General features: G+C 32.1%; 2 protein-coding genes across 3 annotated transcripts in view; one reads left to right on the top strand and one right to left on the bottom strand.

Annotated features, from left to right (window-relative positions):
• LOC103572706 (uncharacterized) overlaps positions 1 to 14,884 on the top strand; it is a 94,810-nt gene that overhangs the window by 4,703 nt on the left and 75,223 nt on the right. The window lies entirely within an intron of this gene.
• LOC103572704 (uncharacterized) overlaps positions 1 to 14,884 on the bottom strand; it is a 38,708-nt gene that overhangs the window by 15,955 nt on the left and 7,869 nt on the right. The window contains exon 1 of one of the 2 annotated variants that reach the window (XM_053741731.1): positions 8,291 to 8,487. The exons of the other annotated variant lie outside the window; for it this stretch is intronic. The gene's annotated coding sequence lies outside the window, so the exon portion shown is untranslated. Of the gene's footprint in view, positions 1 to 8,290; positions 8,488 to 14,884 lie in introns of those variants that run through there. 2 annotated transcript variants of the gene reach the window in all.

Here is a 14,884-nt window from a genome sequence, read left to right as displayed (position 1 = left end):
GCCTCACCAACAGCCACCACGAGATCGTCCTCACTTGGACCCAAACACTCCTCCCATCTCAGGAAATAGAGAGACTCTGGTCGAAGTGGAATGGGTGGAATGGGAAGCTTGGAATGGGTCCCCCATGGTACCAATTCCATGGATTGGTTGACATGCTGCAGATTATTACCGAGTGATTATCACTATATGCTAGTGATAGTATTGTGTACGGGCTATTACCCTTGGAATTTTAAGACGTTCAAAAGGGGGTCGGCTTCGCCCACGCAGAGGTACCTATTAGCTTCCTGCAACCACGGAGTTTCCGCATGTTACAGGTGCAAGACATGCGGGCACCGCTAACGGTTGGAGTACTGGTCCCACAACCCGCGGAGAGGGTGGTACTTGCTAGTTTTGACGTCCCCTAGAGGGCGCCAAAACCACTTCTGGGAACTTATCTGTTTAATAAGCCATCGCCGAAGTATTAAATTCCAAACTTAAAATTTTTTTTTTCCCATGTTATTTGAATGGAAAATAGAAAATCGTGAATCGCCACCTTTAAATATTAATATTAAGGTCTCATATTTAAACAGGGTCTTTGTCTAGAGATACTCTGTCGATTTTTCAATGTTCTTCGAGAAAAAAAAAGTCGTTTTTTTCAAACACTCTAATATATATATATATATATATATATATATATATATATATATATATATATATTAGGGTGATTCATTTCCGCAAAAGTTTTTTTTTTTAGTGCTCATGCAAAATCTCAATCTACATCGATAAAAAACAATTCTCACCAAAGATGAGCTCTTAATTCCAATGCTAAGTACTTACTATTTCGATTTGATTTTTTCCCATTTAAAATACACGTAAATTAAATTACTTTTTTTTTTTAACTTTCTAATACTCAGCTGCGTTTCATGATATCAACGCGGTTTTGGTCGCAAATTGTAGGGTATTTGGTGTTCTTCAAAAGTGCCCATAGTTACTTAGCTGTTATTTCAGCGGTTTCACTTGTGTCCGTTGCGGAACTCTTTTTTCCTATGAAATTGACCTTTATTGGCTTGCAGAACGTAAACCAATGAAAGTACACTAAAAATGCTATTGGAAATTTTATAGGAAATTTTTTTCCTTTCAAAAAAAATCCTATGAGTCAAGTCGCTAAACTCCATAGTTTCCGAGTTATAATCTTTTTAATAATTTAAAAAATATAATATAAAAAAAAAAAAAAAAACAATTACAATTGATATTTTATTTTTCAAATTATTAGAATAATTATAACTCGGAAGCTATGGACTTTAGCGACTTGACTCATAGGATTTTTTTTGAAAGGAAAAAAATTTCCTATAAAATTTCCTATAGCATTTTTAGTGTACTTTCATTGGTTTACGTTCTGCAAGCCAATAAAGGTCAATTTCATAGGAAAAAAGAGTTCCGCAACGGACACAAGTGAAACCGCTGAAATAACAGCTAAGTAACTATGGGCACTTTTGAAGAACACCAAATACCCTACAATTTGCGACCAAAACCGCGTTGATATCATGAAACGCGGCTGAGTATTAGAAAGTTAAAAAAAAAAGTAATTTAATTTACGTGTATTTTAAATGGGAAAAAATCAAATTGAAATAGTAAGTACTTAGCATTGGAATTAAGAGCTCATCTTTGGTGAGAATTGTTTTTTATCGATGTAGATTGAGATTTTGCATGAGCACTAAAAAAAAAAACTTTTGCGGAAATGAATCACCCTAATATATATATATATATATATATATTTACGTAATAAAACCGACTTTTGAGGACACGATTGCGTCTACAATTCTTATCCGATCTTAATGAAACTTTCTACACTTATTTTATGTGTAATTACCACGGTTAAGTTCGAAGATGGGCTGAATCGGTCTATTAGGTTAGAAGTTATGGCTGTTTGAAATTTTATCGATTTTTCGAAAAAATCAGTTTTTAATCACTTTTAAAGTCCGTATAACTTTAAAACTAAAACTCATAGATAATTTCTGTACAAAGTATTTTAAAGCTTGACTAATAAGCTTTAATTTGTGACCTTAAACTTTATATTTAGACAATTTCTTCCAATAATTTTATAGCCTTGAAAATTTTAATGGAATCAAAAAATGTTGAAAATATGGTTTTCATTCCACATAACTTATGCTTGTCCCATTAAAATCCAGTTTCGTCAGTTGTATTTTATTGTGCACAAAATAACCTGTAGATTTCACTGCTATTTTATATTTTAAAAGTATTTCTTTTATTATTTATGATGTATCAAATGTACCTCCAATCCTGATGATTATCACTGGTCTTGTCATTACGATAGCACCCACACTTCTTATCGGATCTTAATAAAATTTTTCACACTTAGTCTATAGGCGATTACCTTGATCAAGTTCAAAGATGGGCTGAATCGTTAAAATAGTTTTGAAATTATGGCTGTTTGAAATTTTCATGATTTTTCGTAAAAATCAGTTTTTAATCACTACTAAAGCTTATATAACTTCAAAACTAATATTCATAGACAATTTCCGTAAAAAGTATCTGAAAGCTCATCTAATAATCTTTAATTTATAACCTTAAGCTTTATGTTTTGACTAGTTCTTCCAATAATTTGATAGCCTTGAAAATTTTAATGGAATCAAAAAATGTTGAAAATATGGTTTTCATACCACATAACTTATGCATTCCCCATTATAAAACAATTTTGTTACGTGTTTTTTTTGTGAACAAAATATCCTGTAAATTTTACAGCTATTTCATATTTTAAAAGTATTTCTCTTATTATTTATGATGTTCCAATCGTACCTGTACGTTCTGTAATTATAACTGGTCTTGCCATTGTAACAGCGATTACAATTATGATCTTATACTAATTAAATTTTCAATACTTTATTTATGTGAAGGTTAGTTTGGTACATTACCTATATAATGTTATGTCAAATCAACTATCTGAAGTTCTCTATCGAAAATAATCGTTGTTCTTCTTTACCCTCACTTTTAGAAAATGAGTTTAATTTATGTCATCACTATACACTAACATATATCACAAGATATGTATGTATAAAACTAACTTTTATATCGATTAATTGAAAAATCTACCTTCCATTTCGGCTATCGAATGGCCTTTTTTTCTCTTTTTTTTTTTTTTTTTAAATTCGAACATAACATATAAAATGTGTATTTATGAAGATATTTTAAAAAAACTTTTTTTAAATCTGATGAATTGAGCGTTTTAAGAATTGCAAATTTTGAAAATAACATTTTTTTAAGTATATAGAAACTGTAACAAGTATTAATAATTGATATGTTAAGAGTTACGAATTTGTCTATATTTAAGAAAAAACGTTATTTTTAACATTTATTATCCTTAATATGACCAATTGATAAGATCTAAAAAAGTTTTTTTTAAATGACTTCATAAATACACGTTTTATAAAAAAAATAAACATAACGTTTTTTATTAAGAATTCCATTTTTTTTTAAATTAGTTCTATAGTTTTTTCCTCTAATCTGCATATTTCATGAGATATTTAGAAAAAAACCGCGATTCTATCGAAAAATGAACTTTGATCGTCCTTCGGCACGTGTTCTTTTTGCTTAAAACGAAAAAACTAAATTCCTCACGTATTTTTTCAATCAAAAGAAGCTTTTTATGGGGTGCCTGAGAAAATTTAATGTTTAACGACCACCCTAATATATATATATAACCTCAAAAATTAAAAGATATATTTATATTTATATTTAAAATTTCTTTAGACTGCAAATGATAAATCAGTTATATAAATTATTTTATTTAATCAAAATTATTTATTAATCATTTATTTATCAATGATAAAATTTTCAAACGTGCGTCAGAACGATACGGTTTAGGTCTTAGAGCTATATACCGTATTGTTGTCAGAACGATACAGTAGACTCGGGAAAAAATCATCAGACCTGATCATGCATGATCATGTGTTAATCTCATGCATGATCATGCATGAACATTTGCCAGCCATCAGCATGCGTGATCATACTTGGTCAGGCATGATTCTACTTTCTCATCCCGTGAAAAATGAATCAAACATGGCCATGCATGGCCTATATGGCTCATATATGGCCATACATGGAGCATATATGACCATAGATGGAGCATGTGTGGCCATATACAGTCATACTAAACCATGTATGGCCATAAATGGACTTGTATGGTTCATATATGGCCATGCATGACTGTATTAAAAAAGTTGGTATGACCATGTATGGCTATATATGCTTCATATATGAGCCATATATGGCCATGCATGGCCATGTATGATTCATTTCTCACGGCCGCCTCGAATGCTCATCCTGTGAAAAATGAATCATACATGGCCATGCATGGTCGTGTATGGCTCATGTATGGTCATACGTGGGCATATAAACTTTTTTAATACAGTCATGCATGGTCATATAGTCATACAAAGCCATCTATGGCCATACATGGCCTCGTATGGTTCATATATGGCCATGCATGACTGTATTAAAAAAGTTGGCATGTTCATGTATAGCCATATATGGCCATGCATGGCTATGAATGATTAATTTTTTATGGGTAAATATATAAGAATTCGAGCTGACTATTACAATTACTTATAAACAGGATGTTGTAGTGTTAAAAAAATAGGAAAATTTTTTGATATCACTAACAGCATATTGATGATTATATTTTGCTTTTTCGAAACTGATTATATTCTTTGAACCTTACGTAGCACAACTAAACTTTGTTGTAATTGTCGGTCGCATAGCCTAGTCATCAAAGCGTCGGTCTCTCGTACGGAAGGTCCCGGGTTCGAATCCTACTAAAGCGGGTGTGGTCATTAATAAGTCTAGCGTTTTTTCTCTGAATTAAAAATTTCTATTTTGATTAGGAACCAATTATTCGTATATCTAATAATCTCTGCGCCGCCAAAATAATTGAAAAAAAAAAAAAAAAAAATTTTTTTTAATCAAGTTAAAATTTCTATACATAGTCATATCAAGCTATGTATGGCCATGTATAGTCATATATGGCCATGTCTGGCCAATTTTCATACATTGCCATGCATAGAGCATTCATACATGGCCATGTATGATTCATTTTTCACGGAATGTATGATCACGCATGCTCATGGCTGGCGAATATATGGGCATGGTCATGCTTGAGCAAGCATAATCATGTTTGATCAAGCATGATCAGGCCTGCTCGAACACAATCCCTAGCATTATTTAAAAAATAAATAAAAATAACGATAATTCAACTTGGAATTAACTTATTTTGCTAGTATTGTCGTATAGTTAATTTTTACTGGCTAAAAAGTAATATTGAAATTTTACCCGTGATGGGTCTCGAATCCACGACCGTCGTGTTATAAAGCACGTCCACTGCCCATTAGGCTGACCTGTCGTTCAGTTTACGAAGATTTTTAACACCTTTTAAAAACTCAGGGTTGTAAAAAATAAAATATTATCGAAATTTAATTTAGATTTGGTCGTTAGATTTTTTTTAATAATGCATGAAAAGAACTCTGGTTATAAATTACAAGCAAATTGAACACTTCAATTAATCTTAATTATTAATTGAAAAAAGAAAAATGCAATTGTATTGATTATCATTATCAATTTCGCAAAAATTCTTCAATTAATTTAAAAAAAAATTAAATTAAATCTGTTTTAATTATTTTTTGGAAAAAAATATTAATTTTAATTATTAACTGAATCAATAATTATAAATTAAATTTATTTTAATTATCGATAAAAAAAAACATGATTCATATATGATCATGCCTGATTCATGCTCGATCAAATACGGTCTTGAATATTGATTTTTTCCCGGGGATCGTTGCAGTAACAATCTACTAGACAACTATTGCATATTGTTACTGTAACTATACAGTATACTTCTCAGAACAATATTTTTTTCTCCGTGTAGCTTAGAATCTCTAGCTTCAGTGCATTTTTATCGAAATTTTTTGAGAGCTCCGGTTATTGCGTAAACATGAGAAATACCGCGAGACCAAATATTCCTATGTTTTTTTTTTCCGAAGAATCCACGGACCGTGGAAAAATTTTTATTAACTAAACTAATGTATAGGTCGTTTAGCAAAATTATTCAGCTTCAGTTTTTTTTTTAACCTCGTAGGACAATTTGTCGCCGAGATGTCATTCTTCAGACAAAAAATGATCCATTTGGCATTGATGATCGATATTTCAGGTACCAATGATCGCATAGTAAATTTGAATTTAATAGATAATTCTGAAATAAGTTCCCTACCAGGGACATTATACACGGTGGGCGCGATCTAGTGGTGAGCACCGAACTACTCCCGCTGCTGCCTAGCACTATAACTTTTTAAATCAAAAATCATTAGGCTTAAATATATATTTATCAACCTCGAACAAGCATATATATTTATTCTCAATGAATATATTTTTTTGTGCATAAGTAATATTTATTAGAGTTAGTATAATGATATGTTGCTTTAATATTTGGGTTTGTTGGCACTACAAAATAATTTAGTTGTCTATCAAATAAATATTTTCTTAACTTTACCAAATGATTTTATTATCGTAGCAAAAGAAATATTAGCGTCAACCAAATAGAGTCTATTAAATCATTTGTTAAAAATGACAAAATAGATTATGTTGACGTAATAAAATTTAGTTGTCCCAATTGAATATTAGTTTAACAGAATTTAACAAAACCAATTTAATTGTCCGAAGAGAAATTTTTTCTCAGTATAACCAACGCAAAAATGAAAAAAACACTGAGAAAAAATTTCTCTTTGATCTATCTAACCGTTTCTTGGGGGTGATTGATCAAAGTTTTGCAATACAATTAAAGGAACAAGATTTGTTCCTTTAATTGTGTAATTATAATCAAAATGAAAAAATAATTATTTTTTTTACTTTTCATTCATTTTTGCGTTGGTTACTTAGTATCCCAATCGGCATCAATGTCAAAAAGATGACATAATGTTATTCAAAAAATGTTACCTTTAAGAGCTCAGAGAAATGTTATCATTTTGATAACTTTAGTTGAGGTCACTTAAAAGAAATCTGAAAGTTAGCAAAATGATAACTATTTATGGATGTCTCTAGAACATCGAAAAAATAACTCTCTTACGAGACTATTATAACCTCAACTTTCGTCAGCTAATGTCATTGTAACCTATAAGTACCAATGATTATAAACATTATTTATTGATTCTGCTCTTAAGTATATAACGTTCTCCTCTATTTTACGCGTTCCACGGCGGAGTGTGGTTGGCGCTCAATAGCCGTTATGGCTCTCCGTTGGTGAAAACTAACTGAAAAATAAAATAATAACCAAAAATCCCACCTGGGGATATCCCGAATCTCCCTGGACACACAGCTCTGCTCAGGCTGGGTTAGATATCCTAGTTGGGCGCCAGTTCGTGTGCCCCACGAACAAAATTAACTCAAAATAAATACAACGGAGAAAAATGAAAATGAAAATGAAATAAATGACAGGGTAACAGTTTCAGATTTTAGGAAAAGGAAAGCAAGAAAAAGATAGCAGTATTGTAAATAAATAAAATTTAAATAACTACCGGGTTGATGACCAGTTGTTTCAAATATATTTTAAATTATAAAGTAAGTAATGATATCACATAACCAAATAAACATTATCAAAAATAAAATAATAATAGTTCACTTACAAAAATAACACGGTATGCGTATACAAATTAAGAAAATGATAATACTGAATAAACAATAAATATATTATCCACAAAATCGTTTATCGCATGTAAATAATACTATCACTCGTCCGTGATATTCAAAAACTACTACTATAATCTTAAGATAATCTTCAAATATTTTAAGTAAATATTTCGTACAATTAGACCACTGGTGAATGCTATACACTATTCACAAAATAATAATCGCAAAATAATAATATAATAATAATACGTAGAATTAGTAATAATTACGTAAAATAATATCTAGAAACTCTTGTATTGCTCACGCGTGATAATAAAAATAATAACGCAGAAAATAATAATTATAGCAGCAATAATTTACGTTAATACGAAGTGACAATGAAAAATAACCAAATATTTATTACAATCAATATTTGGTGATGATAAAATAATACTGAATACTTTTACTGATTGTATTCGCATTTACTGAGTATAATAGTCACGCATTCCATCATATGCTTATGACAAATTATTAATACTCAGAATTCACTATCTCTCTTACTTTTATGCTATAGACAAATGATCACCAACTTGGGAACCAAATTACATGCCAATGTATTAGCCAAAAAAGTACTTACAGTTCACGTATTATTCAACTCCCTTGGTTGCACGCTAATACGGTAAATGTATTTTCCTTTATGCGGTTTACCAAAATACTCAAATAGTGCCAATGGGTTTATATTATCTACTCAAAATACCAAATGGCGACAAATTTATAATTATCTTAATGTAACAGAGCACACACGCTACTCTTACAGAGACTTTCCCACGTCTGACCATGGCAGCAGGTGAATCTCATGCCGGCACCTAGGCCGACGCCATTTTGTCGTATATCTCACTTTGACCCATGGAGATCTACCACTGTCGCATGTTATTTCTTTACAGTACCACCAACGTACTATATAACTTTGGCCGTGTAATTTATCAAGTTCCCGACGCTAAACGACCAGTTGCCTCGTTCATAATTACTTATTAATATGATTTAAAGATAAATCAATCAATGATTTATTCCCCAAAGTAGTAGATTTATTTATTATAAATAAATTTACTGATGCCAACTATTGCGTTGACGCGCATGCGCCAACCAATCAAAATAATCATAAGCACATAATTGAAATGCGCAACTATTTCTCCCAGCGCTATAAAAATCCAAATATATGCTCACATTAATCAGTGAAATCTCCTGATTCAAATACAATTTATACCTAACAAATCAATAAGGTATTATTAATGCCATAATTAAAACAAAATCTTATAAATAAACAAAATAATCATATTAACAATCGGATGAGACGGGTGAGCAGCGTGTGCTGCTCTCTGTTGCTCACTGACCTGATGCGAGACTGCCGCGATATTTAAATATCGTGACAAGTAATTACATATAATTAGTTATTATAAATACAATAGCAAAATGTCGAAAAGAAAAAAATTGTTTAAATATATGTAAAGGTCAAAAAAATGAACGAATACGTTGTTTTTTTAAATAAATTACATAATTTTGAAAATTTATCTAGTGGTGAAAGTGAAACAGTAGAAAATAATTCATGGTTTGTGAGTAATAATTTATCTTGTAATGAATCGGATGATGTTGATAATGAAAGAAATATTAATACAGACAATAATATTGATAGCGAAAAACTTAATGAAAATGAAATAAGTAATTACAGTTCTGCCAGTGAAACTAGTAGCAATTCTGACTCACGTACATTAGCGATCTGTAATCAATTAAAAAAAAATGCTTTGGTAGCTATCAATGAAACAAGTTTATCATTGAAACTAACTCAGTGGGTGACTGATTTTAATATATCACGTGAAGCCGCGAATAAACTCCTAAAAATATTAAAAACATCGAATCAAAAAGAAATCACTAATCTACCTCTTGATTCTCGGACCTCACTTGGTACACCGGAAACACCGATAGCAACTCGTGAAGTTGCTCCTCGTCAATATTTTCATTACGAGTTCAAAAATGCCTTGACTGATCAATTGAGAATTATTGATTATTATACTCTACCGGACTTGATTGTCATTAATATTAATATCGATAGGCTGCCGATTGCTAAAAGTTCGACGAGTCAACTTTATCCCATTGTTGCGCAAATTCATCCCAGAGTCATTATGATCTCCGTAAACTGATTTCTTTACGATCTCTAACAAATGTTATCTTTCTGACGTCTAACCGATGAGCTCTTAAAGATATCCTCAGATGGCGCGTAAGAGGCTCTCCTGATATCTTTCTGTTATCTTCGGGATAACTATTTCGGATGTCAGATCAGAAAAATGTTATCTTTAAGAGCTCTGTATGTCATCTTTCTGCCGGACGGGTAAATGTGAGAGAAAGAAAGAAAAAACAAAAAATTTCCCAAAAATGTCAAAAAAAGTAAACGAAAACAAAAAAATTGAAACTTGTTTTTTGTGGTTGCAATTTTTTTTTTTGACGTTTTTTGGAAATTTTTTTCTCTTTCCCTCACATTTATTGAGTAACCAACGCAAAAATGAAAGAAAAGTAAAATAAAAAAAAATAATTATTTCATTTTGATTATGATTACACAATTAAAGGAACAAAACTTGTTCCTTTAATTGTTTAGCAAAACTTTGATCGATCACCCCCAAGAAAGGGTTAGATAGATCAATTTGAAAATTTACAGGGTTATTGGGGGTACCTTAAGCTAAAAAAGTCCCTGGCAATGTCACGATTGGAGATCGTGATGGGCGTAGGTCCGAGATTCGTATAAAATGTAGTGAATGAAAGGGTACTTACATTGATCAAGGACAGATCCAATGACTTGGGATCACGTGACCAAATGCTCAGTTTATTCTATTCTATATTTGAATCGCGCCTACACAATATTGTTGAAGATAATATTGATAATAATCCAAAAACGATTTCCAATTGATGATGTGACTTATTAAATTTCACAATCAAACGGCGTGAAATCGATTGAGAATCACTCTCCACCGCTAGTGATTCTCTTTGGCATTTCCCTGCCATTTACAGTCGGATGCGCATGATCGGGCATTTTTACTATGCTTATGATACCAGCAATAGCCGAATCTTGAACTTTCCGAGGACGATGGTGTCGGGATGCTCTGGATCGTGTATGTGGAAGTTGCTCCTGAGTAAGCATTTCGCTAACCTCGGCAGTCAACAGTGCAAGTTGGTTACGCAAAGCAGCGATTTCCTCTGCGGTGGATGCGTATATTTTGAAATATAAAATATAAAAATAATATTTTAAATAATAACAATATCACCTGCACTGAAAATAATTTTATTTTAATTTTTTTACGAATCCAGCGATGACTCGCCACTCAGGAATATTCGGCTAGCTAGCTGGCTTCATCCTTGAAACTATTTTCGATGACATAGCTACCGGAATATTTCACATGACACTGCAAGAAGTAAACAATTTTATTTACAGCGCGCAAAACTTTTATCACAATTCGATTCGCACTGAAGATCCCTCGAACACTGATGCGGTATAACGTCCATAAGATGCCCAGCAATGCACTTAAAACAAATTCACACAACAATAACTGTAAATAAAAATTACAGGCTCGCCGATTAATCGACAACGCGACAAGATATTTGCGGCAAAAATTATGCGAGAACTCACGAAATTTTATAAACTGTGTAACGCACGTCTTCGACGCTTCCGTTAAAAAGAGATCACGTCAAGGTCACCACTTTGGCGACGATACTTTAGGTTTAGATTGCAATAATTACTGCCTAAGTCGCCGACTACCAAAGAGTAAAACGCTGTGAGTGATAATGAGAAGAGGAGAGATGAAAAAATGTATTTGTGGGGTGAGGGGCGTTTCGTCTAAGTATACGATAGCTGAGACTCCTTAGTTAGGTGTGTCTATTGTATACCCCACCTAAGATGCCGTGTTGGAAGTTACATGTTGGAAATGTTATATATTGAAGCAGGCATAGGGATGAGGTATTGCGAGAGGCGCATGTTGTGAATGCCATCTCAAGGAGTGAAGCCGAACCACCATATTTATATATATATATATACACTACTGGAAAAAATTAAAGGATCAAAAAAAATTCCAAATTTTTGGGTGATTTTCAACAGGCCGTAACTTCGAGAAAAATGGTCGTACAAGGAAGAAAAAAAAGGAAATTGTAGCTCCAAGTGTCTACTTTTTGGATTAGAACTTTAAAAATTTGTAGCGTCAGCGCTTTTTGAGTAATCTTAGAAAAACCAGCGACAAACAAATTTTCAAATTTTTTTTTACTTTTTTTTATTGGTCTACGGGCGTGGGAAAATGTTTTTTCGCTTAACCACTCTAAGGATCGGATACCTTCATTATTCAGCTTTAATTTCGTTTCTTATAGACCTTGATACGTCCACTTGTCGCCGAGATATCGGTCTTCATATGGAAAAGGATCCTTTTGTCTTTGATTATCGATATCTCAGCAACCAATGATTGTACAGAAAGTTAATGGTGTGTTTCAAAAACTTAAATCAATTCCTTTGAATGATTAGCCATTTTTTTTTTTTTCGAAAAAAAATTTTTTCCCTTCGTCACATGAACTTGAAAATGCAACAAAAAAAGGGCTTTTGCTGGTTTTTTGGAAAATCAAGCGCTAGATCGAAAATATTGTGAAAATCAATAATGTTGAGTGTGCATTTGACAGCTCAATATGCCCACAAAAACCCTACAAAGAGCCAAATTAATCCAACCAGCCGTTTTTTTGTTTCACTCGATCGAATTTTCGAAAAAAATGAAGGATCACGTTTTTTGCTCTGAAAACCTTATAATCTTTAACAAAATGAGAAAAAAAAAATTTTTCAAGTGTTACGTTTTGGGAAATTACCTAAAATTAATTAAAAATCAAAATAATTTTTAATTATTTAATTTTATCCGGGTTTGGCCTCGTTAGAGTGTCTATAGAGCCCTGGTGGGCCGTGGTCGTCGATTATTTTATTAATTATTAATTTTATTTGATTTTCGCGATTTTAAAATATGTTCGCGATCTGGTCTCCATATTATTTATGAGGATGCAGGATTTGAGGAATTCTGGACAGCCGGTGGCAGTGTCCAGGACTGGATAAATTATTGGGCAGCCGGTATCAGCGCCCAATATTTAATTGATGATTTTTGGATTATTGGGCTGCCGGTAGCAGCGCCCAAAATAACCATGGAGTCGTAGGATATTGGGCTGCCTAATGGCAGCCCAAAATAAGGTTGGATTAATTTAAAATTAATTGTAATTTATTAAGGCTAGAGAGCAGAGGTTCGAGCTCCATGAGCTCTCTCGAAGGACTGACTATTTCTTCATTATAAAAATATAATAAAGCCAACAGAGTTGACAAAATGTTGACGCTGCATCTCAGGTTCCCTGTGAGAGAATCGTCGTAGCCCGGGTCTCATGCATCGTCATCTGTTTTGCCTACCCGCGAGCCACGGCGACTCTCTTATCATAACCGATTTCCGTTTCATTGTATAAAATTATTTAATTAAAAATAATTAATTTAATTTAATCAATAAAATATTACGGGAACGTAACACCTCCCGACTTAAGCAAGTTGCAGCGTTTTAAATGAATAACGCTACGACTGAAAATGAAATTCATGACTCGATATAATCCAAATAGCAGGTGTTATTGACTCTATATAAGCTAAAATTGAATGTATGAATGAATCTATATAAACTAAAAATAAATGTTTCAATGACTCTATATAAACCCAAAAATTAAAATTTATTTTGAATATACTAAAGAAGTTCTTAGCAGTAAAATTTTAACCTAAACCTGAGACACAACATTTATAATGTTACTTAAACTTAGTAATATGAAATTAAACGTTAGTATCTAGTAATTTAATTACCTCCCGACTCGGTCGTTTGGTATTATTGGAATGATTAATTCTAAATATAATTTGTACAGATATACTTCCGCTTTGCGGTAATTTATAAATTACCTAAGAAGTAACTGCTCAAGTCGAAATTCGTAATAAAAAATGAGGTAGCTACCTCCCGACTTAAGTCAGTTACTATTTTTAATTTAAAATATAGTATAAATTTTAACTAATTTAAAGAAAAAATTTTCATTTAACTGATTTAATTCGGCGGTCAATATAATAACTGTGATTGATTGGATCGGCTGACTATTATCCTAATCTTCATTCCTTGAGATCGAAGCCCTGATTCCTCGTTGACTCGGCGACGACCTTGAAGGTGTTGATTAACGTAGTTGAACTCGACATTCCAACTGTTTCTGCTAAACAGTGGAAGTCTTCAAAATTAATAAAAATAAATAACTCGACGTGTATAAATTTGATATTTATACACGTGAGTAAACCGATTGTAGGTGACTTGACATCATACGTAGAGCTGGAAGCACCATTGCTGATTATTTTGGAAAATTCATTTTTCACACCACGATGTTCTTCCGTCAGGCTCTGATGGTGATATTCAAAATCTGCCCAATCAACCCAATTACACCACGAGATTAAATCATTTTTATGAAGGCGTACACAAAGTTCGATTAATAATTTAATAAAAATAAAATTCATATAATACATTAACATTAAATAATCTTTCGATTTCTTTATATTTAATAAGATCAAAAATAAATCGTTAATGTCCAATCCCTTTCGATCCAAATTAGCGCCTATTTTCAAGTATATAATATTCTTATTGTCAGATTTAATCTCCGATAATTTATATTTATCCGGAGGTTCTTTCAATTTTATCTTAAATACATCTTTCTTAAATGCAGTCAAGTTGAAACAAAATCGTAAACAATTTTTCATCATTATTGAAAGGTCAAACATACCTTTAATATAAAACATAATGTAAAATATATTTCTTATAAAGTCTGAGCCTGATAACGTAGAACCACTAGATTTATTCATTCCTTTATTACAATAATACTTATAAAGATTTTGTTGCCTTTTATTTTGTGGATTATTTCCTTTTGAAACAATCCACGCTGGCGAATAAATTTTTGAGCCCAATGATTGACCGTAATTATTTTTTTCTTTATTCTCCACTGAGCAGTAAGGTAGTTCTTTTTTCAGATTCACGAACTCAACGCGGTCATTTTTATCCATATGCTCGATCTCGAAGACTCCACTGGCTCGGATCGGCATAATTTCATTTTCCGTGGTTGCGAGAACAATAAGCTCGCCAACCCGGCTATTTGAATTTTCGGCTCTCAA

Source organism: Microplitis demolitor, chromosome 1 (genome assembly GCF_026212275.2).
Source record: "Microplitis demolitor isolate Queensland-Clemson2020A chromosome 1, iyMicDemo2.1a, whole genome shotgun sequence".
Taxonomy (NCBI): domain Eukaryota; kingdom Metazoa; phylum Arthropoda; class Insecta; order Hymenoptera; family Braconidae; genus Microplitis; species Microplitis demolitor.
This window is presented reverse-complemented; position numbering and strand designations above follow the sequence as displayed.